A 24,298-nucleotide genomic window follows, 5' to 3' on the forward strand; every position below is an offset into this window, starting at 1 on the left:
GGAGGACAGTGTGTGTGTGTGTGTGTGTGTGTGTGTGTGTGTGTGTGTGTGTATTTTATACATATATATTTATAGATAAACATATATGTAATCATAATATATTATACAAATTGTATCTGTCCTATACCTATATTTATATATATATACTTTACACATATACATGTGCATATATATATATATATATTGTTTTAAAGTTTGTTATGTATTATCTTCTTTAATTATCACAGCAACTCTGGAAGGTAGGTACTATTATCCCCACTTAACAGGTGAGGAAACTGAGGCAGACAGAGGTTACACTAAGAGAGAGAGGAGCAAGGGACAGAGGGAGGGAGAACATAAGAGAGAGGAATAGAGAGATGACAGAGGATCCCGTTCCTGTGGGAATCTTCTTCTCTGCGGAGGTAGAAGAGATGGAGATGGAGATGGACACCCTCAAAGTCCTCCGCTCCCGTGGTCCTTCAGTCACAGAGATGAAAGGCTGTCAGGATGCCTCTGAGCCTCCATCCTACCAAGTGAGCCCGGGACAAATGCAAGGGAGCCGTTGACAGGTGTGGCGAGCTCTCCGGCGGGAGGCCTTGGCTGAGGACGGAGCGTGTCGGCCACGCAGGAATCCTGACAAAGGGTAAAGAAGGGATGAAAAATGCTCCTCTTTCAGATTCTTGACAGTTCAAACAATGAGGTGAACATTTGGCGATTGGGCTTCAAGGATTCTGTGATCCCAGCATCCCACAGTTCTTTTCCAAGCTTTGATCTTCCCTTCCTTCTCATCTCTCCCTTATTTTTTTCTTTTTTTTTTTCTCTCTCTCTTTTCCTTTCTCTTCTCTTGACTTTTCAGTTCTTTCATTTCTCTCTCACCTCCTCCTTCCATCCTTCCCTGACATTCTCCCTTTCATACCCTCCTGGTTCTCTTTCTTATTCCTGCCTTCCTTCCTCCTCTCCCATTCTTTTTGCCTCCCTTCATTTCTTTCTTGGCTTCCTCCTTTCTTTCTTTCCTCTCACTCCTTCCTTCTTTTATTCCTTCTTCCCCTCCTTCTTCCTTCCCCTTCCTCAAAATTCACAAATTCTCTATTTAATCCAAATCATTGGTTTCAAAATTGTTGAAAAGCCCAGAGCAAAGCACAGATCTGGGGGGCACGCCCTAGTAGATCCTCCAAACTGACATTGAATTATTAATAAAGTTTCCAAGTTTAGTCAATCTTTCTTAATCCAGCAAGAGCACAAAGCCTCCCTAACTCATGCTTAAGAATAGCCCAAGATACTTTGCCAAATGTTGACCAAAGTCCTATGAATAAGAGTCAGTTGAAAGGAAGCAGACCTGGAAGCGAGGATACCTAAGTGCTGCCTCTGACCTGTTGACTAGACGATGACCATCAGTTGTGGAGAATGGGATGACGCGCACTGGCAAAATTTCCTGACCCAGAAGTCCCTTATGTTAATGAAATCAGAGATCCAGCTCCTCGTTCTAGCTCCATGGCTACAGAGCACCACTGATGTTTCAGACTAGTAATCTGGTCCACAAAGAAAATGAACTTAGTCTGCTTTTGGTGACGTTGTGAACAGATCCCTTCATGACCACCATTTTCTCTTCTAGATTGCCAACAACTACCAAGCATTTATTAAAACAATCTCAAGCTTTTCCAGGAACCAAAGTCAAATTCATTGCTCTAGAAAGCCTCCCTCGTCTTTATTGTTTAAATAGTACATGTGCCCTGCTTCTCTTTTTCTCCCCTCTCAGAGATCACACACGGCAAGTCATCCATCTTATCGACCAGTTCTTGCTGGTGAAATGAGGGCAGCCCTCCCGAGGTTCTCCCTAAAGCCCCCCCATGTGCCGGGAGCCTTCCGGGACATTCCCGGTAAGGACTCAGTCCAGATCTGAGGGACAGAACCGGTTTGTTGCATGAGGGAGAGAGTGATGATGGACAGAATGAGTTTGGAACTCTGCCTCAGTCGCATATGAATTGTGTCACCTTGGCCAAGTCCTTTCCTTCCTCTCAGTCTCTATTTCCTCATTTGTAAAATGTGAATTATAATACTTAGAGGATCTCAGAGAATCACATGCCAACCTACAGAGAAGTCAAATTTTTGTTTTATAGCTTCAGTTTATTGCTGCCCTTATATGGCCAATGCCTAAGACAGTCCTTGGCACATAGTAGGCGCTTCATCAGTCGCTTTCAGTTGAATTAAATTGTATGAGATCTATTTTCAACTATTTTAAGTCTATTGTTCAGAAAAAGGAGTCCTTCTTGGCCACTGAAGACAAAACTGGGAATGATGATTGGGAGGTACCCAGAGACCTATGAGGTTGATGTGAAGAAAATTAGTCATCTGAAATGTCTAAAAGTGGAATGATTTGTCTCCAGAGGAATCCCCCTCTATGGAGGTCTCCCAACAGAGGTCGGTCAACTGTACATCAGCCATGTTGGACTGGGGCTACTTAGGGATCTCTTAGGTTCTTTCCAGCACTGAGTCCCTCTGATTCTGAATTTTATGTTGGTATTATAAGACAGGTTCAGCTTTTAGTGGTTTTCTCACCAATTGTGTATCTTTTGGGAGATAATGGTGGCTACAAGTCTCGCGGGGCTGTTGGGATCTAAGAATGTCAGGCCAAGGAAAAAGTAGCAGATTTGGAGTGATCCAATCCACAATCATTCATCGGGTGTCTACCATGTGCTCAGCACTGGGGATCCAAGACAAAGAGCGAAAGAATGAGTCCCTGCTCCCCAAAGTTAGTGGAGCTGGGCTTGAATACTGGCTGTGCGAATTTTTTCTCAGACTCAAGCTTTTTTCTCTGTTGATAAGAAGTTTTGATTCAAAGGTCTCTGAGGTCTTATCTGGCTCTACATCTTCCATCTAAGGAAGGCTTTCCTTAGGTTGGCAGAGGAGGAGTGCAGGAGGTATTCTGGAGTTGTATGACTTCTTCATAAAAAATAAAAATAAATTTAAAAATAAATTTAAAAATAAAAAATTAAAATAAAATTTAAAAAATGTTGTAGCATGTTGAGAATGATAGAAAGTAGAAAAAAAGACAGGAAAAAAATCAAGAAATAGACATGAAGAGTCAGAGATAGAAAAAGAGATGAGTGAAGAGGGAACCAAGAAGGAAGAAGAGAGAGACAAGAAAGGAGGAATGGGAGGGGAACAGCATTTATCGAGCACCCACTGCAAGCGCTTGACAGATAGGAGGAGGAGACAAAGGAAAGGAGGGAGAGAGAAGAGAATGAGCCATCTTCTGCCTGGAGAGAGGCGCCATCCAAACACATTCAGGCCCTAGATGGGGATGCTTCGGTCCCTCAGAGACACTTACCATTGGTAGCCAGACTGACCGTGTCATTGTTTCTCCCGGGTTTCCAGAAATGAGTCACTTCCATCCGTGTGGCTGCCTTGGGCCTGAGGCCGTTTAAATTGTAAGCATCTCCCAGGAATGAGGCAGCTTTTCCACTGCAATCAACGGTCATTAGCAGAGGATGTGAATCATTAGAGAGCTTGGCTCCCAGCACATGAGCTCTCTCCCTGGACCACAGCTCTGGCATCAGGAACGTTTGAAGGGTCGTGAGCAAACATGTACCTGAGCCCCGGGGGCCGCATTCAAGCCCAGAAACCATCTCGGCAGATGCACAGTCTGCAGGAAGGAGGCCCGGCTCCTGGGAGACCTGTCAGGAGCCTGCCCAAGCAGGCAAGTCCTTCTCAGTCATCCTGAGCATGGGAGAGTCAATGTAAGGGGGGGTGCTTGGAGGCAGAAAGAGCTGGATCCAAGAGCCATCTCAGCCCCTCGTTTTATCTGGAAACGACTTGGGAAATGTTGAACTGGACAGACCTCTGAAACTCAAAGTGTCCTCAACTAAATGATTTCCGTCCAAACACTCCCATCTTCCTGGCCCCACTGTATATAACTGGGAGGATGGGGATACCCTTGAGGGTAATAGTAAAGTTCTAGAAGGGGGAGTATTTGGGGGAAAATGTCTACCACACTCCTAGACATCCAGGTTGGCAGGTTGGCCATCCAGGTATCGTCCTTGAGAGTCCTTCTCTCTCACCCCCACAGCCAAGGTCAAGTCTTGACCTTCCACCTTCACAGACTATCTCCCACGTGGCTCCTCTCCACCATTCCTGGGCAGGGTCTCATCACCTCACCTCTGGAATATTACAAAAGCCTGCCTGGCTGCTCTGTCTCAAGTCTTTCTTTACTTCAGCACCTCTTCCACTCAGAGCCCAAGGGATTTTCCTAAAATGCATGTCCCTCACCTCCTCAGTAACCCTCAGTGACTCCCTATTACCTCCAGGATCACATATAAAATCCCACGCTGGGCCTTGACAGCCCTTTATAACTTGTGTCCTCCCTTGTTCCAGTCTTACACTTGACATCCCTTATCTCTGGCTCCCTTGCCATTACCCACACTCCTTCTTCTACCTTTACAATGGCCAGTGCTCACATCTGGAGCTCCCTTCCTCTGCTTCCCCACCCCCTAGAGCTTCCCCGACTTCTTTGCAATCTAAGCTAAAATTCCAACTTCCTCAAGAAGCTTCCTGGTTCCCCCCATGGCTAGAGCTTTCCCTTTGAGATTGCCTCCTGTTTACACCACATTCTCCCTGTACATTCACGGCCGCTGGCAGGCTGGTTGGTTTGCGTAAGTACTTGTGTCTTGTTTATTTTTGTTTTCCTCTTGCCGTGTCCCCAGCACTTAGCACAGTTCCTAGCACATAATAGGCACTTAGTGAAGGTTTCCTGATGGTCTCCACCATTAGAATGCAGGCTTCTTTAGGGTAAGGCCTGTTGTTCCCTAAGTGTCTGCAATGGAGTGAGTCCTGAAGAAATGCTCCTGACTTGACTTGACTTACCCAAGGACCAGGGGCCGACTTCCCATCCCTTGAGGCTCAAGGAGAGCTCCTCCTTCCTAACCATGTGTTTGTTTGGGTGCTTGGTTAATAACTATGGGACAACCATTAGCTTCCCCTCATGTCTCCTTCTCCTTCGTGATGCTGAACCATTTGCACTGGCCATTGGTTTCAAAGAACCCGTACTCTGCCAGGAAAGAACATACCCGATGGAAGAATGGACTCACGGCTGCTCTAGCCTCCCGGAGGCTCCAGGAAGGCCTGGCTTGAGGAGACAAGGGACCAGGACTAGCCCTCCTCCGGGGTTCCAGAGCCCAGAGTGCCATGAGACCTCCACACCTACTTCTTTCCCCTTGGAATATTCCCCAACTAGAAAAAAAAAAAAAAGCTGGAAAGTGGCAGGATGGGGAGTTTTCCATAGGAAATAAAGATGAGCGGAGAAGGAGAAAGAGAGAGGGGGATGGGAAAAGAAGGAAGAAGGGGAAGGGGTCCAGAATCCTCCATGCCCAGGGCCCATGGGATCCCTCTTTCTAATAGAAGGAAGCAGTGGGACAAATTCAGAAGCACCAGGGAGAATGCACTGGCACATAAGAGCCAAAAGCAAGCTACTGAAGAGGGAAAACGGGAGAAAGGAAAGCAGTGGAGAGGGAGAAGTTTCCACTCATTAAAGCTAATAGCTGTCTCACCTCCCCTGCATCAAAGCCTGCTAACTGAGGACAGACTACAAAGCAGAGCGAGGTGTTGGATCCAAGTTTCCAGGGATTCTGGGGCATTTACTGCAGTGAGTTTCCAGATGGGTTCTCCTCCTCCTCCCTTTTCCCCCATTCTCTTTGCCTCCTCTTCCTCTCACTTCTTTATCCTGCTCCTCCTCCATCTCCTCACCAGCTCTGAAGTCAAAGAGAATGGGTTCAAACTGTGCACAAGTCACCAGATCACTCTGGTCCTGAAAAGGGGAAGGATTGGACTGCATCAACACCGAGGCTCCTTCAAGGCGTCTGGGAAAACCTGAGCAAAGAGAGAGAGTGCTGGAGATGAAATTTCCTCCGTGAATAACAAAAACTTTTTATTCTTCTTTCTTTTCTTGCCTTCATTATCTTTTTTTCATTTTTCAATCTCAGTTTTCTCTCCATCCTCTTCTCTTTCCTTTCCTTCCTTTTCTTCTTGATTTTCTTCTTCTTTTTTCTATTTTCCCTCTTGCCAACTCCCTCCTTATTTTTTTCTCTCTCCCAAGGAAAAGTATACTTAATCACTAGAGACAGACACAGAGGGAGAGAGAGACAGAGGAAGGCAGAGGAGAGAAGGAAAGACAGAGGGAGGGGGAGAGAAAAAGAAACAGAGAGAGAGAGAGAGAGAGAGAGAGAGAGAGAGAGAGAGAGAGAGAGAGAGAGAGAGAGAGAGAAGAGACAGAGAGAGACAGAGACAGAGAGAGAGACAGAGAGACAGAGAGAGAGACAGAGACAGAGACAGAGAGACAGAGAGAGAGAGAGAGAGAGAGAGAAACAAAGACAGAAAGAGAGAGAGAAATTAGGGAGGGAGGGAGAGAGGGAGGGAAGGAAAGAGAAACATACAGAAATAGAGAGAGAGAGACAAAGATAGAGAAGGGGTAGAGAGGGAAGGAGAAAAAGAGGGAGACAGAGGCAGAGAGGGAAGAGGGAATGAGGGAAGGAAGAAGAGATACAGTCATAGAGAGAGACAGAGAGAGAGAGAGAGAGAGAGAGAGAGAGAGAGAGAGAGAGAGAGAGAGAGAGAGAAATTAGGGAGGGAGAGAGGAAAGGAAGGAGAGAGAAACATACAGAAACAGAAAGACAAAGATAGAGAAGGGGTAGAGAGGGAAGGAGAAAAAGAGAGAGACAGAGACCGAGAGGGAAGAGGGAGGGAGGGAAGGAAGAAGAGAAACAGTCATAGAGACAGACAGACAGAGGGAGGGAAGGAAGAAAGGAGAGGGAAAAGTTTATTAAGTGCTTACTATATGCTAGGCACTGAACCGTCTTGGGAATGAAATTATAGGAAAATAAGGCAATCTGTTACCTGAAGGAATTAATATTCTTTTGGGAGAAGGCAGTACTTAAGAAGAAGCTGGGAGGGAGAGAAGCTCCTCAGAAGAGTCAGGATGTTTGGCTAAGAGAATTCTGGAGAGTAAGTGAAGTAAGTTGGCTCCTTCCTGAAGTGATTGTCTGGAGGAGAGAATCACTAAGTGGGAGAGAGAGCCTTCATGGAAAAGGCTTCTCCAGGGTGGCAAAGGAGTCATTGAAGAGGAAGGAGAGAAGTCTAGAGAGATAGTGGAGTCAGGAGTTAAGCCTGATTAGTACCAACCTGCATCAGTGAAGGGACTTTCCTCATGCAGGAAGCTCCCTATACCAACAAGTCCCTTTCCTAGTCTCTTTCCAATCTGACAAATGGGTCCATGGAAATAGCTTTGGATGAGAACTCAGGAAATTTGGTTAGTTTTAAGCTGAGTTCTGCTGCTCAATCACATGTCACATTAAGTAAGTCATTTTAAGTAAGTCATTCATCCTTCTCTGAGGTCTTCGTGCAACGACTGAGTGACCGCTTCCAGGAAGATGATTTAGAGGGAGGGGATCTGTGTTCAGAAGTTTGCTAGACCGGCTGACAACTGAGGTTCTTTCCAACTCTGAGATTCTGTGACTTCTCTTTATGCCTCAGTTTCCCCATGTGTAAAATGAGATGGAGAAGAATATGGCAAACTGCCGGAGTATCTCAGCCAAGAAAACCCCATGTGGGCTCCCAGTGACACACGACTCTGAAGCTAAACAACAAATCCATATCTAGGCAGTGATGATTCCAGATTTCCAGAATCTTGTCTGAATTTCTCAATTCTGTAGGCTTTGTGAGAGAGGCAAAGTGATCAGCTGCGGAGGAACAGACCTCAAATTTCACATTAATATTTGGTAATCAAAATATATATGATCATCTGACCACTTAGTTTTGATGAGTCTCAGTTTCTTTACCTGTAAAATGGGAAAGGAGACTCAAACTAAGTGCCCTTGAGTAGCCCTCAAAGCGTTAGGGATCGTCGGGGTTTTGAGGATGATAGTTTCTTTCCTCCTCTGAATCTAGCTGTGACCGTGGGTCAGGCGGGGATGCCAGGATAGTCTCATCATTGACTTCATTCTTTGGCACTTCAAGGGGATGACAAACAGATCAATTCAGCCATAAAGCATGTGCTGGGCGATGGGTGGAGCACATCTTTAGCCATTGATGTTTATGCTGGAGAAAATAAGACTCAAGGGGGACATCATAGCCATCTTCAAGTGTCTGAAGGGCCGTCACGGAGAAGATAGATTGCACTCATACACGGAATTTGAAAATTGAAAGGGAACTTGGTAGCCATTGAGTCCAACCCATATAGGGAAGGAATGCGTCCTATAACAGGCCCAACAAGTGGTCATCCAGGCTCTGTGTGAAGAGAGGGGATACTGACCCCTTTTCCACTAGGCCATTTTATTGGGAGACAGCTCTAATTCTTTTTTTTCCCTGAGGCAATTGGGGATAAGTGACTTGCCCAGGGTCACACAGCTAGGAAGTGTTAAGTATCTGAGACCAGATTTGAACTCAGGTCCTCCTGATTTCAGGGACTCTATCTACTGCACCATCTAGCTACCCTACAGCTCTAATTCTTAATCATTGATTTTCTTTTTTTAATATTAAACTTTAATCTCTCTCTTTGTTCCTCCTCCCCCCCCAAAAAAAAAAAAATGATTCTGGCTCTTCCCTCTGAGACTAAGCTGAATAGAGTCAATCCCTCCTCCCTATACAGATATTTCGTGATAAATCTATGATGATCCCTCCCCCACCCCAGCCTCAGTCTTCCCTTCTTCAGTCAATCCTGCCCAGCTCCTTCGATCTATCAGAGAGCCTGGCTCAAAGCCTTTTACGCTCCCCCAGACCCTCTCCCCCTTAGCAACACCTTTCTGAATCCCCGAGTCAAAGAACTGAACATACTATTCCACACAAAGTCCACCAGGATAGAGTGATGGAGCTATCACCTTCCTTTACTGGTAGCCAGTCTAAGTCCCTCTTCAGGCTCAGCATCATAATCCCTTTTGTGGCAGCAGACTCCAAAAATGGAGCTTGCAGCCCACTAAAATCCCCTAATATCAGATTTTTAAAGAAATGCTTTCCCCATCTTGTATTCATAATGTTGATTTTTTTTATATATCCAACTGTGACTTTACATCTATTTCTACTGAATTTCATCTTATTAGATTCAGCTGAGTACTTTAAATCTGTGAAAATTACACTTACTCTGCCTGGCCTCAAAGGGCAGATCTAAGAGCAATGGGGGAAAAGCTCCAAAGCAGCCAACTTAGGCTGGAAGGCAGGGGGGAGTCCTGACAACTAGAGGCACCCCATGGGGGAGAGCTGTCTCAGAGATGGTGGTCCCCCTTCAATGGAAGTCTTCAAGCGATAGCTGAACACCCCCTTGGTTGTAATGGGGCTCGTTTCGTCCCCTTCCAACCATGAGCTCAGTGATTCTCTCTGGCCCCACAAGCTGCTTGTGGGAATGATTATTGCAGCAGAACTCTTCTTCATGTTACATTTAATGATAACAGCACTGGGTTAGCAGGTAGGGTTACAGGTTCAAATCTAAGGCTCAAGAAGGGTCTGGCCTTGCATGACTGGATGACTGAATGAAGCGCCTAATCTCTCTGGGCCTGTTTACTCATCTAAAAATAGGGATAATAATTCCTATATCCTTCAATATAATGCTGAGGGTCCACTGAGACAAAACGAGGTGGTAGGAAGAGCACACTGCACTTCAAATTGGGTGGAGCACATCAGAAAATGTGGCTTTGAATCTGTCCTGTCGCTTTATATTATCTTGAATTTTATTAGATTAAATAGCATTTATTGAGTGTCTACTGTGTACCAGGCACGAAGTGATGAGAATTTGTTGTGGTTGACACATTTTCAGTCATGTTCATCTCTTCATGACCCTATTTGAGGTTTTCTTGGCAAAAATAATGGAATGGAGCTTGCCATTCCTTCTCCAGCTCATTTTACAGATAAGGCAACTGAGGCCAATAGGATTCAATGATATGCCCAAGGTCACACAGATAGCAAGTGTTTGAGGCCAGATTTGAACTCAGGAAAATGAATCTTCTGGACTTCAGGCTCAATAATTCACCCACTCTGCCACCCAACTGCCAGTGACGGGAATTAAAAGATATAAATGAAAGTGACCCTACCCTCAATAGCCTTACATTCTATGAGGAGATTGGAGGGGGATACAACATGTAAATATAAATGTAAAGTGCACATAAATGGAGCATAAAATACTTTATTCATTCACTCATTCAACAAGTACTTTTTAAATTTTTATATGTACCAATCACTTTGTTGAATTGATACAAAGAAGGACAAATACTCTGTCCCTACCTTCAAGGGGTTTATATTCTTTTTTTAAATTACTTTTTTTGTTTTTTCTTATGAAAACATTTTATTTTCAAAATATCTACATGCATAATTTTCAACATTCACCAAAATCTTGTGTTCTAAAATTTTCCCTCCCTTCCTTCCACCACCTCCCCTAGATGGCAAGTAATCTAATATATGTTAAACACATGCAATTCTTCTATACAAATTTCCACAATTATCGTGCTGCACAAGAAAAACCAGATCAAAAAGGGAAAAAATGAGAAAGAAAACAAAATGCCAGAAAACAACAACAAAAAGAGTGAGACTGCTATGTTGTGTTCCACCCTCAGTTCCCACAGTCCTCTTTCTGAGGGTAGATGGCTCTCTTTGTCACAAGATCATCGGAACTGGCCTGAATCATCTCATTGTTGAAGAGCTATGTGCATCAGAGTTGATCATCACACAATCTTCTTGTTGTCGTGTCCAATGATCTGGTTGTTCTCACTTCACTCAGCATCAGTTCCTGTCAGTCTCTCCAGGCCTCTCTGAAATCATCATTTCTTACAGAACAATAATATTCCATAACATTCATATGTCATAACGTATTCAGCCATTCCTCAACTGACTCACATCTTCTCACTTTCCAGTTTCTTTCCACTACAAAAAGTGGCAAATTTCAAACATTTTTGCACACGTGGGTCCCTTTCAAGGGACCCACATTCTAATAGAAGAGACAACATGTAAATAAATAGGTACATGCAAGATAAACAATGTAGATGAAATATAACCTTAGGGGAAAGTTATTAGCTTTTTCTGTGGGATCCAGGAAGGATCTCAAGGAGACAGCTTTTGAGCTTTTGTCTTGAAGGAAGCCAGGGAACCTTGTATCTCCCTATCTTCACACCTTACTTGGCCAGCCCTGTGAGCCTTCTTTAGTTACGTTGCTAGGTTATTCCTAGACTGAAAGCCAAACAATCTGTTAGTATGTTCAGCCTAGAGGCCTTTGCTACTTGATAGTGGGAGGACATGCTAAAGCCGTGATGAAATCCAGGTTACCTTGTTAGTGAATGGGCTATCAGGGATATAAAATCTCTAACTCCCCCCATTCCTTCTAGTTCTGTCCTCTGAAGCTAAGCAGAACAAGTCCATGCTTTTGCATGATTGAAGGCGATTGTCACTGTCCCCCCAAACTCTTCTCTCAAGCTAAATATCCTATCATTATTGTATTGTTGCATTGATATATATCATATATACATAATATACATTATAAAAATCTTTTTATATCCATTAATTCATGTAACATTCATAATGAATGTACTGTATTATTCTTTAATACATAATGAACCCATGTCATAAGATCATAGATCATGTTATTCATCCTTCATTTTCAAAGAGAACCAATCACATCATGGGATGATGTCTCGACTTGGCCATGGAGTGAGGCTCAGCTGCACAGAGTCATCGGCCTCCTTCTCTCTTCCAGAGTCATTAAAGTCACATGAAGGCACCAAACTGGCGATGGACCTGGGATGCAGTGGATGACACCTTGGATGTCTGGCCCAGCTCTAAGTGTTCCACGGTACCTGCTTCAGCAGCTTTCATGGTTACTGGAACAAATTATTTTTAATTTCAAATATAGACAATGCTAGAGATAGAAGAGATGATTGAGCTTTTCAGATAGGGTGAATTAAGAGAATTTACTTTACTAAATATACTTAGGTCAAGGAATTAGGAAAAATTAGCCAGAGATTTCACTGTGTTCAAGTATTTAAAGATGGATTTTATATGGAAAAAGATGAGACTTAGTTTACTTGATCCTAAAGGAAAGAAAAAGGAAGAGTGGGTAAAAGTTACAGAAAAATCTACTTTGGTTCAATGCAAAGAACTCTTAGTCAAAGAAAGCTGCCCCAAATGGACATGGTCTGCCTTGGGCTAGGGTAGGGGGGATTTCCCCAAAAGAATCTGAATGAACAGACAGTGGAAATAGAATCTTGTAAGATCATAGATGGAGAGAGAGTTGGGAGAGACCTTCCAGGTCATCTGATTTTCTACTCCCTTAAATGGTGTAGACGGCTTTTGTATTTAGGTGAAGTGTGGACAAAATGCCCTCTGAGTTGCTATCAGCATTCGAATCATGTGCATCCTTACTTTGAATAGAGAGTTAGTGGTGGATAGAATTCATACCCATTGACTCTCTCTGATATGGGAAAGGAGTGCCGGACATGATGGTCATGTCAATGCTGTACTTATCTAGGGGGCTACGGGTGGAAGGAGACCACCAGTGCCTCCAGAATGAGCTACCAATAGCATTTGACACCATAAAAGGGATACTCTCTAGCCCAGCTCCCATCACCAGAGAACTGCTCCTTGAGGGAGATGGGCTGAATGCCAAAAAAGGGAGGGAAGGGGCTACGTTAGCCGGTCAGAGAGGAGCCAGGCAGTCTGTAGCCAGGACAGGGGATTCTGAAACAGTCCCATCCCTGGATCATGATTATTTGTAGCTCTCCATAATTCTCACCACTGACCTCATTCGCTGGCACATCACAGAAAATGACAAAGGGAATTCACCCAAGAGACCTGGGAGGGTGATGGGTGGAGTACCTCTGAAGCGTCAATTCTGAGACTTTCTGGTTTATCCCTTTTACTGATGACTCTTAAACTGGTAAAAGCCCATCTTGTCCTTCTGAGAGGAGCTATATAAAAAGAAAGGGCTTCTTCATGGAGGCCCTTGCACTTGTCCAGAGCAGAAAGGGAAGGCACGAGGGTCTCACACACCAAAAAGCAGTGCAAAAAGAAGGGACTTTTTCCTTTAAGGATGACCAAGCATTTGACATAAATCATCTCATTAAATTCCCATAACAACCCTGCAAGATAAGCAGGATATCAATCATGGCCCCTTTTTATAAAAGGGGGAAAAACGAGGTCAGAATTAAATTAGCTTCTGGTATTTTGGGCTTCTATAAAGTAGCCAATTACACAGTCAGAATTGGAATCCATGATTTGGATGGAACTCAACCCACCTAGGTTAAATGGTACCTAAGCAAGAATTCCCCTCTATGACATATAAAAGGGAATCCTTTCACTTAAATTATGGTTTATTCAACCTCCATATATACTGATGGTAAGTTCAATGCCTCATGGGTAGCCCATGTTCTAATTTTTTAGGAAGTTTTTTTTTTCTCTGTTGAATTCTGCCCTCTGGGGCCAAGCAGATCAAGGATAACCCACACTGCACAGCACAAATAAGTTTGTGGACTAGAAGCTACCTATCATTCACATATTTCCCCAAGACTTTCATTCCACAGGTTAAATATCCTTGTATCAACCAATCAGCAAACAGCTCCAGTGTCTGAACATTATTATCTTGTTGGTCATCCTCTGAACTTGTTTCATTCTGTGAATGTCTTCATGATTCCAAATGCCCTTTGCCCCCAACCAGAGCTTCCCTTTTGAAGCAAACCTCATAGTAGAAGAAATGGTGACTCTAGACAAGATTTGGGATTTGGGATGAGAGCTGCCTCTGATTCCTCACATAATGGAGAGATAGACAGAACATATCACTGTCCTCTCCAAAATGGATTTTTTGTTCCATCTTTGCCTCCCTGCCTAGTTCCCCTTGTAATGTCTTAGACACTCCTTCTGGGTATGTTCAGTGGTGAAGTGTTGTAAGAGGAATCTGTTCTGACTTGATGTTCAGTCTCCTTTCCTTTATTCCAAAATGTGTCTCATAAACAACCATAGAGAAGACCCAAGTTCTAGACCTGATTCAAGATGGTGTCATAAAAAAGACATTAGCAAGGTAAGAAATTGGATTATATCAAAAGGACTGAAGTTTACAACAAGAAATGTAAACCAGTCAACAAGCATTTATTAAGTACCTACTCTGAGCTAGGCCCTAAAGATATGGAGAAAGTTTACATCTTAAGGGAGAAGCATTATGGAAGCCTATAAAAAATGAATAAAGAGAAACAACAAAATAAATGCAAGAGGGATAAGCATATGGTAGGGAAAGGGAAGAGGACACTGGAGAGGGAAGGATGGAGAATCAGGAAAGTCTTCCTAGAGACGCTGATACCAAACTGAAATTAAAAAAAAAAAAAAAAAACTATACTTGCAGGTTATATATTACCTTAGAAATCCACAAATTTTCATTTCTAGGAAATTTTCTATCACTAAAGCTGTGATTTTTGAATTTTATAGAAATTAATTCTTATACTGGATTTTCAAGGCAAGGAGGGTCTCAGTGGTAGAAATAAGGAAGGTACACATTCTGAGCACAGCCAGGGGAATGGCAAGGTGGTGTTATCTCCATTTTGCAGCTGAGGAAACTGAAGCAAAGAGAGGTGAAATCAGTGAATCACTGTGAGCCTCAGTCAGCCCAGAATCACCCAAGGGTAAGTAGGCACTCGGGTCTTCCTGAGGCCTGGTGTTCTTCTACAAGCGATTTTGGGGAGGTAGAAACGAGCCCTTCAACAACTGATTGGATTTGTGAAGTGAGGAAGAATCCAGGATCAAAGCAAGTTTGAAACCTGGAAGAATGGTCACATAGATGTAGGGCTGTGTATGTAGCTTATGTTCACATGGATCTGCCTAGCTGTGGCTCGTGGGGAGGCGTGTCTATATCTCTAAAGTTTCTTCTGTTCACCTGAAATTCTGCCAGGAGTGGAATAGGAGATTGGGGTTCCAAGGGTGATCACACTGCTCTCTTCAGAGAAGATGCACTTGGCCAGAATTATAACTATCCATTCTCTGAAAATTATTGGTCTAAGAAAAATAATTTTTAGATTCAAAGCTGGATCTTGATCCTTCTTCCATAACAGAGAAAAAGTTCCCCAGGTATGTATATATATATATATATATATATATATATATATATATATATATATATATATATATATATATACACATATATATATATATAATGCATATATATGTATATATAGATGTATGTTTATATATATATATATATATACAAACATACATCTAAATATATATTTATATGTACATATATGTGTGTATATATGCACATATATATGTGTGTATGTGTGTATATTTATATAGCAATTCTATAATATCAATTCTATAAAGACCATATATAGACAACAGCAAATAAGCCCATTTATCCAAGCCCCTAGAAAACAGATATCAGAGAAGTTATCCAAATGGAAATGTATCAGACAGGGAATGAGCTCTCCCTCTGATATCTCGTCTCAGCCAAAACAAAATCCCAGCCCTCACCCAAAATCTTTGCCCATTCTTTAAACTCCTTCATGGAAAATACAACCAATCGATAAGAAAACATTTATTAAGCACCTACTGTGTGCCAGGCACAATGCTAAACACTGGGGTTACAAAAAGAGATCAAAGTCAGTCTGTGTCTCAGAATGTCGCAGTCTAATATGGGAGACAAGTGTGCCATCACTACTGGCCCTGAGTTGAAGGTGTTGGTGTGGTGTGTGGGAAAACATTGCTGAACTAGCAATGGGGGATGGGATCTTAGTCCTGATTCTTCTCAGCTGTGTGGGCTTGGGCAATTAGCAGGGACCAGCTAGGCAATACCTGCTGCAACAAATGGTGAGTGCCAATTCCAATTGATCAATGATGGATAGAATCAGCTACTCCAGAAAAGGAACACTGGGAAATGAGTGTAAACTGTGAGCATTATTTGTTTTTCTCCCCAGATTATTTTTACCTTCCGAATACAATTCTTCCTTTGCAACAATAACAACAACAAAATTCGGTTCTGCACATATATATTGTACCTAGGATATACTATAAGATATTTAATATGCATGGGAATGCCTGCCATCTAGGGGAGGAGGTGGAGGGAAGGAAGGGAAAAATTCGGAAAAGAAGGGAGTACAAGGGGTAATGTAAAAAAAAATTACTTATGCCTATGTACTGTCAAAGAAAAAGTTATAATTATAAAAAATTAATAAAAATTGTAATTGGGAAATTTAAACAAAACAAATAAAAATAAAATCAAATAAAAAAAAAACAAATGGTGAGTGCACATGGGCTAAAGATAGCAATCACTTGCAATTCAATGACTACTGGCTGAGTGATAAGATACCACGATATCTTATTTATCAGGGTCTCAGTTTCCCCATCTGTAAAATGAGGGGTCTGCACTGGGACAGCAGTAAGATCCTGACATTCTGCATCTGAAGCTTGATGGATTTAGGATTGGAAGGGACCTTGGAGACCTTGTAATCCAAGTCCACTCATTCTACGTAAGGGAAAACAGTGGGAGCTATAGATTTGCCCAGAATCACGAGGCAGCATGGAGCAAAATTGCCATTCAGACCCAGCTCCGTGCCAGGAGCCCTGCCAGGCTGAGAGCCCCTGAGGAGCCTTTCCCACCACAGCTGAGGTTCCAGGCTGGGGTCCTTCGGGCTCTCCCATAGCAGAGCGTCCTGCAGTTCCATTTCCCACAGAAAGAGAGTCATGACACCCTGACCTGGTCTGGGTGTAGCCTCTGGAAACAGTGACTCTCCCTTATAAACACACGCACAGTCTAGGCCCAGTGGGATTGCGTCCACAAGGGCCCAGTGCAGGCCCTCATCCCCCCTTGGCCAGACTAGCAGCGGCCACCCAACTGGTCTCTCCTCCGGAAAGGAGCTCCTCCTCAAGCATAAGAATGATCACCCCCTTACTTTTACTCAGTGAACTTCAGTGGCTCCCTATTACCTCTAGAATCAAAAACAAATTCCTCTAACAGGTAAAGCCCTTCAGAAATTGGTGCTCTTCTTCCTTCTTCAACCTAATTTTTGTACCTCTCTCTCCCTTCCTCCCTCCTCCCTTCTGTCTCCTGTTTCTCTCTGTCTCTGTCTCTCTCTTTTACTGTTTTTGTCTCTGTCTCTGTCTCTCTCTTTCACTGTTTTTGTCTCTGTCTCTGTCTTCCTCCTCTATCACTCTCTTCTGTCTGTCTCAGTCTGTCTGAATGTCTCTCACATACACATACATACATATGTGTGTTTTCCACTTGGCTCTTACCCCTCCCATAATGACCCCCCCCCAGAGTTGGATGCCGCATAAACAACTCCAAGTCACAGAATGTCAGCGACGTTTAAGAACTTAGGGATGCCTCATTTCAAACCCTTCATGTCACAGATGAGGAAGCTGAGTCCAAGAGAAAGCAATTCAATTCAGTCTTGTCAATAGAGAGCGATAGAATTCTCTAGAAGGGGAGATAAACCGTCTTCTTGTGTTGGCCCCAAAAGGCAGAACTAAGAGCCAGGGAACTGACAAGAGCTACTCGGGGGACGATGTAAGCTTGATGCAAAAGAATGGGGTTTCTAGCAATCTGAGTGTCCCACAGTGGAGCAGGCTGCCTTGGGAGTTAGAGGACTGCCCGTTGTTGAACTTCTGCCAAAAAAGAGGCTGGGTAATGACTTCCTTACAACTCTGAAAAATTGGTGGTGTCATGATCCCCATTTTACAGATGAGGAAACTGAGGCAGACAAGTAAAATGATTTGCCCAAGGCCACATAATTGGTAAGTGTCTGAGGCCACATTTGAACTCAGGTCTTCCTGCTTCCAGGTCTCCCACTCTATCTCCTCTGCCATTAGCAGCCTCTTAAAGGGAAGAGTCAACAACAGTGTCACCCCCTTAATTCTGGCCATTGCTCCAATCCCTTAATCGAGACCCAAGGTCACAGTAGCTCCACATCCTAGCTCTGAGTCACATGGAATTTCTCAATCGGAGCGTTAAGTCATTTGGCCCCAGTTATTTTTTGGGGAAAGGGTAGAATGTTTTAAACAGAGATAAACCCGAGAGAGAGCTTTGGATGCACTGGGAGAGAAACACTCTCGATGCTAAAAATGATTACATCACCGATCTGCAATCTCGGCCATTCCCTCCCCCCCAAACACACCCAGGGTCCACAGCTTTGCTCAGCAGCCTCGGACCCTCTGGGGGCGAAGTTTCCACAAGCGGGTCTCGTGGATGGGCGGGGGCAAGAGGCTCAAAGTGACAACATTCTCTGAATGACACAAAGCAGGCCCAAAAGATGGAGACCAAACCCTGGGCTATTGAAACCCTCGTTGACAAGAGTTTGGCATCGGCTCCCAAGAAAGCTCACGGATGCCTTTTGTCAGGGCAGAGTAGTGGAAATGGCCTGGACCCAGAAAGCAGGAGCCCCCATTTGGGATCCAGCTGAGTCAGTAAAAGCACCACGTTCATTCTCTTCTCAGCCTCAATTTCCCCACCGGAAACCCAAGGGTGATAATGCAAGTGCTACCTTTCTCCAAAGGCTGCTGTAAACATGATGCTGGGGGAGCCAGACTAACTATTTCATCAGTTCCCATGGGGGGGGGGGCAGCCATCTCTATTCAGATGCTATTCAGATCCCTTTCCAGCCCTAATCAATAATCTAAGCTCCAGAACACATCACCAACTGCCGAGCGGACGTTCTCACTTAGACATCCTTTAGACAGCTCATATTCAAAAGATCCAAAGCAAAACTCCTTCTCTTCCCTCACTTCTGAACTTCCTTATTCCTATGGAGAGCCCCGCCACTCTCCGGGTTATACAAGTCTGTGACCGCAGTCATCCTCCGCTCTTCACTCTCACTCTTCTCTGGAGACACATCAGAATAAATAAAAATAACAGTGAGCATTGATATTGTATTTAAAATTTTCAGAACTCCAGTTTTCAAAACTCCATATATATATATATATATATATATATATATATTTATTGTAATGTATATATAATGTATATGTATAATATATATATATATATATATATATATATATATATATATATATATATATATATATATATATATATATATATATATATATATATATATATATATATATATGTTGTATAAATACTCAGCCTGAACAGGGCCAGGGAGTGCTCCATGATTGAGATCTTTTTCTTCTGCCATCAGAACCGATATCACATGTCCCATTCCTGCACGGACCTGATCTCTTAAAAATAACAGTGGACAATCAAATGTTAGGAGAAGCAAAATGAGACAGCAAGATCACTTTCCTCCAGTTAGACTGAGGCTATAGCTCTGGTTCCAATGATTACTAATCATGTGACTGTGGGTCAATCATAGGACCTTTCTGAACCTCAGTTTTCCTTTCTATGAAAGGGATAGAATAATTCTTGTCCTTACCACTTCTGTTTTGAGAAAAAACACTTTGTATACTTTAAGTATTAATGGTTGGGATATTGTGTTTCCTTTAATTACTTTAAGGGAGAATTTATTTTTATTTTAACTTTGCATCTCTAGGATCTAAGACAGAATTTCCAGATTTTGAGAGTTGGAGGGGACATCACTGATCATCTAACCCAGCCCATGCCCAAAGAATACCCAATAATCCACACCTAACAAGCAGTAATCCATCCTCTGCTTGAAGAACCCCAAGGATAGAGAGCTCGCCATCTCTCAAGGCAATCCAACCCACATTTGAACTCAGTGCATTACACACGGAATGTGTACTTAATGGGTGGTTTAGAGCAAAGGTTCTCAAACTACGGCCCTCGGGCCAGATGCGCCCTCTGAGGACGTTTATGCTGCCCGGGTTATGGCAAATGGGCTGAGGGGCGGAGACAGAGTGGGAGCTTTTGTTTTTACTCTAGTCCGGCCCTCCAATAGTCTGAGGGATAGTGAACTGGCGAGGACCACTTTGGATTTTATTAGCTAATAAATCACTAGAGTATTAATAAACACTAGATTAGCTCAAAAGTCATTAAATTATTAGTAAATCATAGTGTCTTAGAGTTGGAAGAAACTTAAAAATCACCTAATCCACCATCTTTCCCATTGCCAAAATTCCCTCTTCAATTTCCTCACTTGAATATCACTTCTATTGGGTAGCTCACTACCTCTGACAAAGCCCATTCTGCAGAAATGGAAAGCTCTGATTGTTAGGGAGCCATTTCTCATACTAAACTGAAATATGTCTCCCTGTAACTATGGCCATTTGAGCTTGAGCTTCTCAGAAGACATAGGCTTCTTCTTCATGAGAACCCTGATGTTTGAGGACATTTTTCATGAGCCTCTTTCCCTTTTTTTCCTTCAGACTAAAGATTTCAGCTTCTAATAAATTGTCCTGCCCTCCTTCCCCAACCAATTACTCAGATAATGTTATGCCTTAACCTCCTTAAAATGTCTTTTAAGAGGACCGGGCTCAGAATCACCCAAATCAAAGAATTTCAGTCTTTGAATACAGCTTGGTGGTGGCTGTAAGTCTGATCCACACCTAAAAAGGAATCCCACCCTATGATGTTCCCAACAAGGGGTCATTCCGCCTCAACTTGGCAGCCTCTAGTGAGAGGGACTCCACTATTTCCCAAAGCAACGGGTTCCACCATGGAGAAATCACTAAAACTCAGGATTGGGGGTTGTTTGTTAGGGATCTCACAACTTTTATGCAACGCTCTCTTGGACCAAAGAAAGTAAATCTAATTCTTTTTCCATGTGACAGGCTTTCAAGTACTTCAAGAGAGCCATCAGGTTCCCCTGGAGTCTTCTACTCTCCAGGCTAAACATCCCAGAAAAGCAAGCTGGACCCCACCCATTTCCCAAGTTGTATCTGTGGGCACATTGCTGTCTCCGTCATTCACCTTGAGCTGCCAGAAAATTATGTCAGTGATGAGTCTGACACCTCAGTCAGACTTTAGGCCACAGATGGACTCAGAGCAGGAAAAAAGGGATCATGATGACAACTGGAATCTGCAGAACATTTCTGAGTCTCTGAGGCACACACTTTATTGATTTGAGCTTCTGGTCCCTCTTCTACCTTCAGCTTTGAGAACATCCTGGCCCGATGCTGACCAACTGCCACCTAGGAGACGACCCAATCATCCCAGCTGGTGCAGCCAGGCACCCTGAGGGAGAGACAGAATATTCCAAGCAGCTCATACCATCCTTGCCACCAGTTTGACCATCGTTTCCACTGGACACTGGGAGAGAGAAGGCAGCACTCTGTAGAGCCCCAGAAGGGAGGCACCCTCTTTCCTGGTCAACTTTCACAGCTCCCCTTGGAGAGAGAAATCACTGGAGAAGTCCCCCTCCTCACCAATGCCAAATCCAGCTGTCGACCCCTGCTTACAGCAGTATCCCCTAGACTACTGGCCCTACTTCTAGCTCAGATCCCATAGGTATCGTCCAGGAAAGCAAAACCACAGAAAGGTGTGACATGTCGGCTAAATGCTACATCCCTTACCTTCCAAGGACCAGGAAAGAAAGTACCTCACCCCCAAAACTGGGCTCGTCAAATGGTTCAACATCTGAAACAGACATGATTTTATCAATGTGAATGGTATCAAAGAAGGGGTAAAAACATCCATTTTGTTGCTGTACTCTAAGGACCATCAGACTCTTCCATCTTCTTGCGACTGAACCCTCCTGGATGCATTACCTCATGAGAACGTGAGCTTGTTCTGAGTCCTCAGGGCTTAGCACAGTACTCTGCACTGGTAGGTGCATTTTTTATCCATCCGTCCATCCATTGATTCTATTTTACAAATAAAGAACCTAGAGCTCTGTTGCATAGTAGAAAGAGTACTATCCCTAAGTTCCAAAGAGATCATAAAAATTGGAAAAAGACCCATATGTACAAAAAGTGTTTGTGGTGACCCTTTATGTAGTGGCCAGAAACTGGAAACTGATTGGATGCCCATCAGTTGGAGAATGACTGAATAAGTTATGGGGGATGAAAGTTATGGAATGTTATTGTTCTGTTAGAAATGACCAACAGGATGATTTCAGAGAAGCCTGGAGAGACTGACAGGAACTGCTGCTGAGGGAAGTGAGCAGAACCAGAGCATTGTACACAGTAACAACAAGATTATGTGATGCTCAATCGTGACAGACTTGGTCCCTCTCAACAATGAGGTGATTCAAGGCAACCCCAACAGATCTGGGATGGAAAATGGCATTCGCATCCAGAGGGAAAACTATGAAGACTAAATGTAGATTAAGACAGTATTTTCACCTTTTTATTTGTTTTTTGTTTTTTGTTTTCTTTTTCCCTTTGGGCCTGATTTTTCTTGCCCAACATGACAAATGTGGAAATATGTTTAAAAGAATTGTACATATTTAACCTATATCAGATTGCTTGCTGTCTTGGGGAGGGGGGAAGGAAGGAGATAATTTTAGAACACAAAGTTGTACAAAAATGAATGTTGAAAACTATCTTTACATGTATTTGGAAAATGAAATAGTATAGAAGACTTTTTAAAAAAGAGGTAGTTTCAAATCCTACTTATCATGCTTACTACCTGTGTGACATCATCCACATCACCTTATCGCTCTTGTCTCCATTTCCTTCTCTCTAAAATGGACTAGATGACCTTCTAGCTCTTGTGATTTCAAGTGAGCTACCCACAATCACAATGCTGGTAAATAGCAGAGATGGGATCTGAGTCTGCCTCCTTGACTCCTGGCCCATCATGTTATATACTCGATTGTAATATAGAAATGGAAGAAGATCCTGGTCTCTATGGTTTCAGTGTCTATATTTTTTCCCATGGTCCTGTCTATCTCTGCTATACTGGGTTCTAAGACATATTCTAGATCTTTCCTAGACTGCTAAGTTCAGTTCAGGTACCATCATCTCCATGAAGCATTTTCTGAATCTAGGGGCACTGACCCACCTCCATAGTTTGCGTCCATTTTCTACATACCTCTCTGATGCATGTTAACTATTCTCACTAGGCTGTGAGCTTCCTAAAGGGCACAAACAATTTTTACTTTCCTCTATTTATATTTTCCTCTATTTATATTCAGAGTCCGATACAAAGTGAGTGATTAATATTCTATAATTGATTTATTAATTATAATTGATTTATTAATAGAATCTTAGACTTTTAAGTGACTCAGGTCTATAGAACATTGGACTTAAGGGGTAACTGGTAATCCATGTCAATAAAAATGTATTAAACACCTATTATGTGCCAGACACTGTGTTTAAGCGCACTGAACCTGAAGTCAAAAAGTCACCTCAGATACTTACCAGCTGAGTAACCTCTGCCTGCCTTTGTTTCCTCCTCTGTAAAATGAGGATGATTATAATAGCACTTACCTCGAAGGATTGTTGTGAGGGTCAGAGAAGACAATATTTGTAAAGTGCTTTGCCAGTCTTAAAAGTAGTCCATAAATGTGAACTATTATTCCCTGAAAATGACGTTAGTACATTAAATGTTAGGATTAAATCCTGCTTCCCACATCCTAATTTTCCAGCTTTAATGTTCCATGATTCCATGAAGCTGAATTTCCTGTAACAGCGAAACTTTGAGTATGAAGACAAGAACCAGGATCTCTTTCACTTGTCAAAAAGGGGCCCAAATCCTTTCCTGGTAGAGCTATGAATCGATGACCCAGATAACAATTAGGGTGGGTGATTTTTTTAAAGGGCTGGTTTATTTTCATTTTCAGCAGCTGTGGGTGGTTCAGGAAATGCCAGATACCTGAGCTAGTAAGTAGGACCTCCTGGGCATTTTCAAGTACCTACCTGACTTGGAGGCTCTCTCACACATCACTTCTGGGAGGTAGCGCATTTCTGGGCATTGTGGTTCCAGCAAATGAAAGGTTCTGGCAGGGGGAGAGAGGGGGCTCCTGGGGCAGAAGCCTTGACTTCCTCCTCCCTTCCTGACTTCAGAGAAGAAGAAGACATACATCTTTGGATTCCATCATTTTGGAACAAAGTGGAGCTCAGAATTTAGCTTCTATACCAAATTGATTACATCAGACTCCCAATGGGTCTTTCCCTCTGCCATCCAGGAACATATGAATGAGAGGATTCTAAGGGACCCCAGAGCAGAGAATATGTGGCCCTCAGGAGATCCAATCCACAAAGAAAGCTTTCAGAGACACCGAAATTTCCATAGCAGCACTTTTTGTGGTAGGAAAAAAATCACTGGAAACAAAACCGATTCCCATCATTCGGGGCTTGGCTAAGCAGGAGTTCAGGGAAATGTTAATGGGATGCAAGAAATGAGGAATATAGGAAGAAAAGAACAGAAGCATGGGAAATCTTGTATCCACCGATGCAGAGTGATGTAAGCAGAACCAGGAAGGCAATATTCACTATATTGTAACAACTTGAACATTCTGCT

This window comes from Sminthopsis crassicaudata, chromosome 4 (genome assembly GCF_048593235.1).
Source record: "Sminthopsis crassicaudata isolate SCR6 chromosome 4, ASM4859323v1, whole genome shotgun sequence".
Classification (NCBI taxonomy): Eukaryota; Metazoa; Chordata; class Mammalia; order Dasyuromorphia; family Dasyuridae; genus Sminthopsis; species Sminthopsis crassicaudata.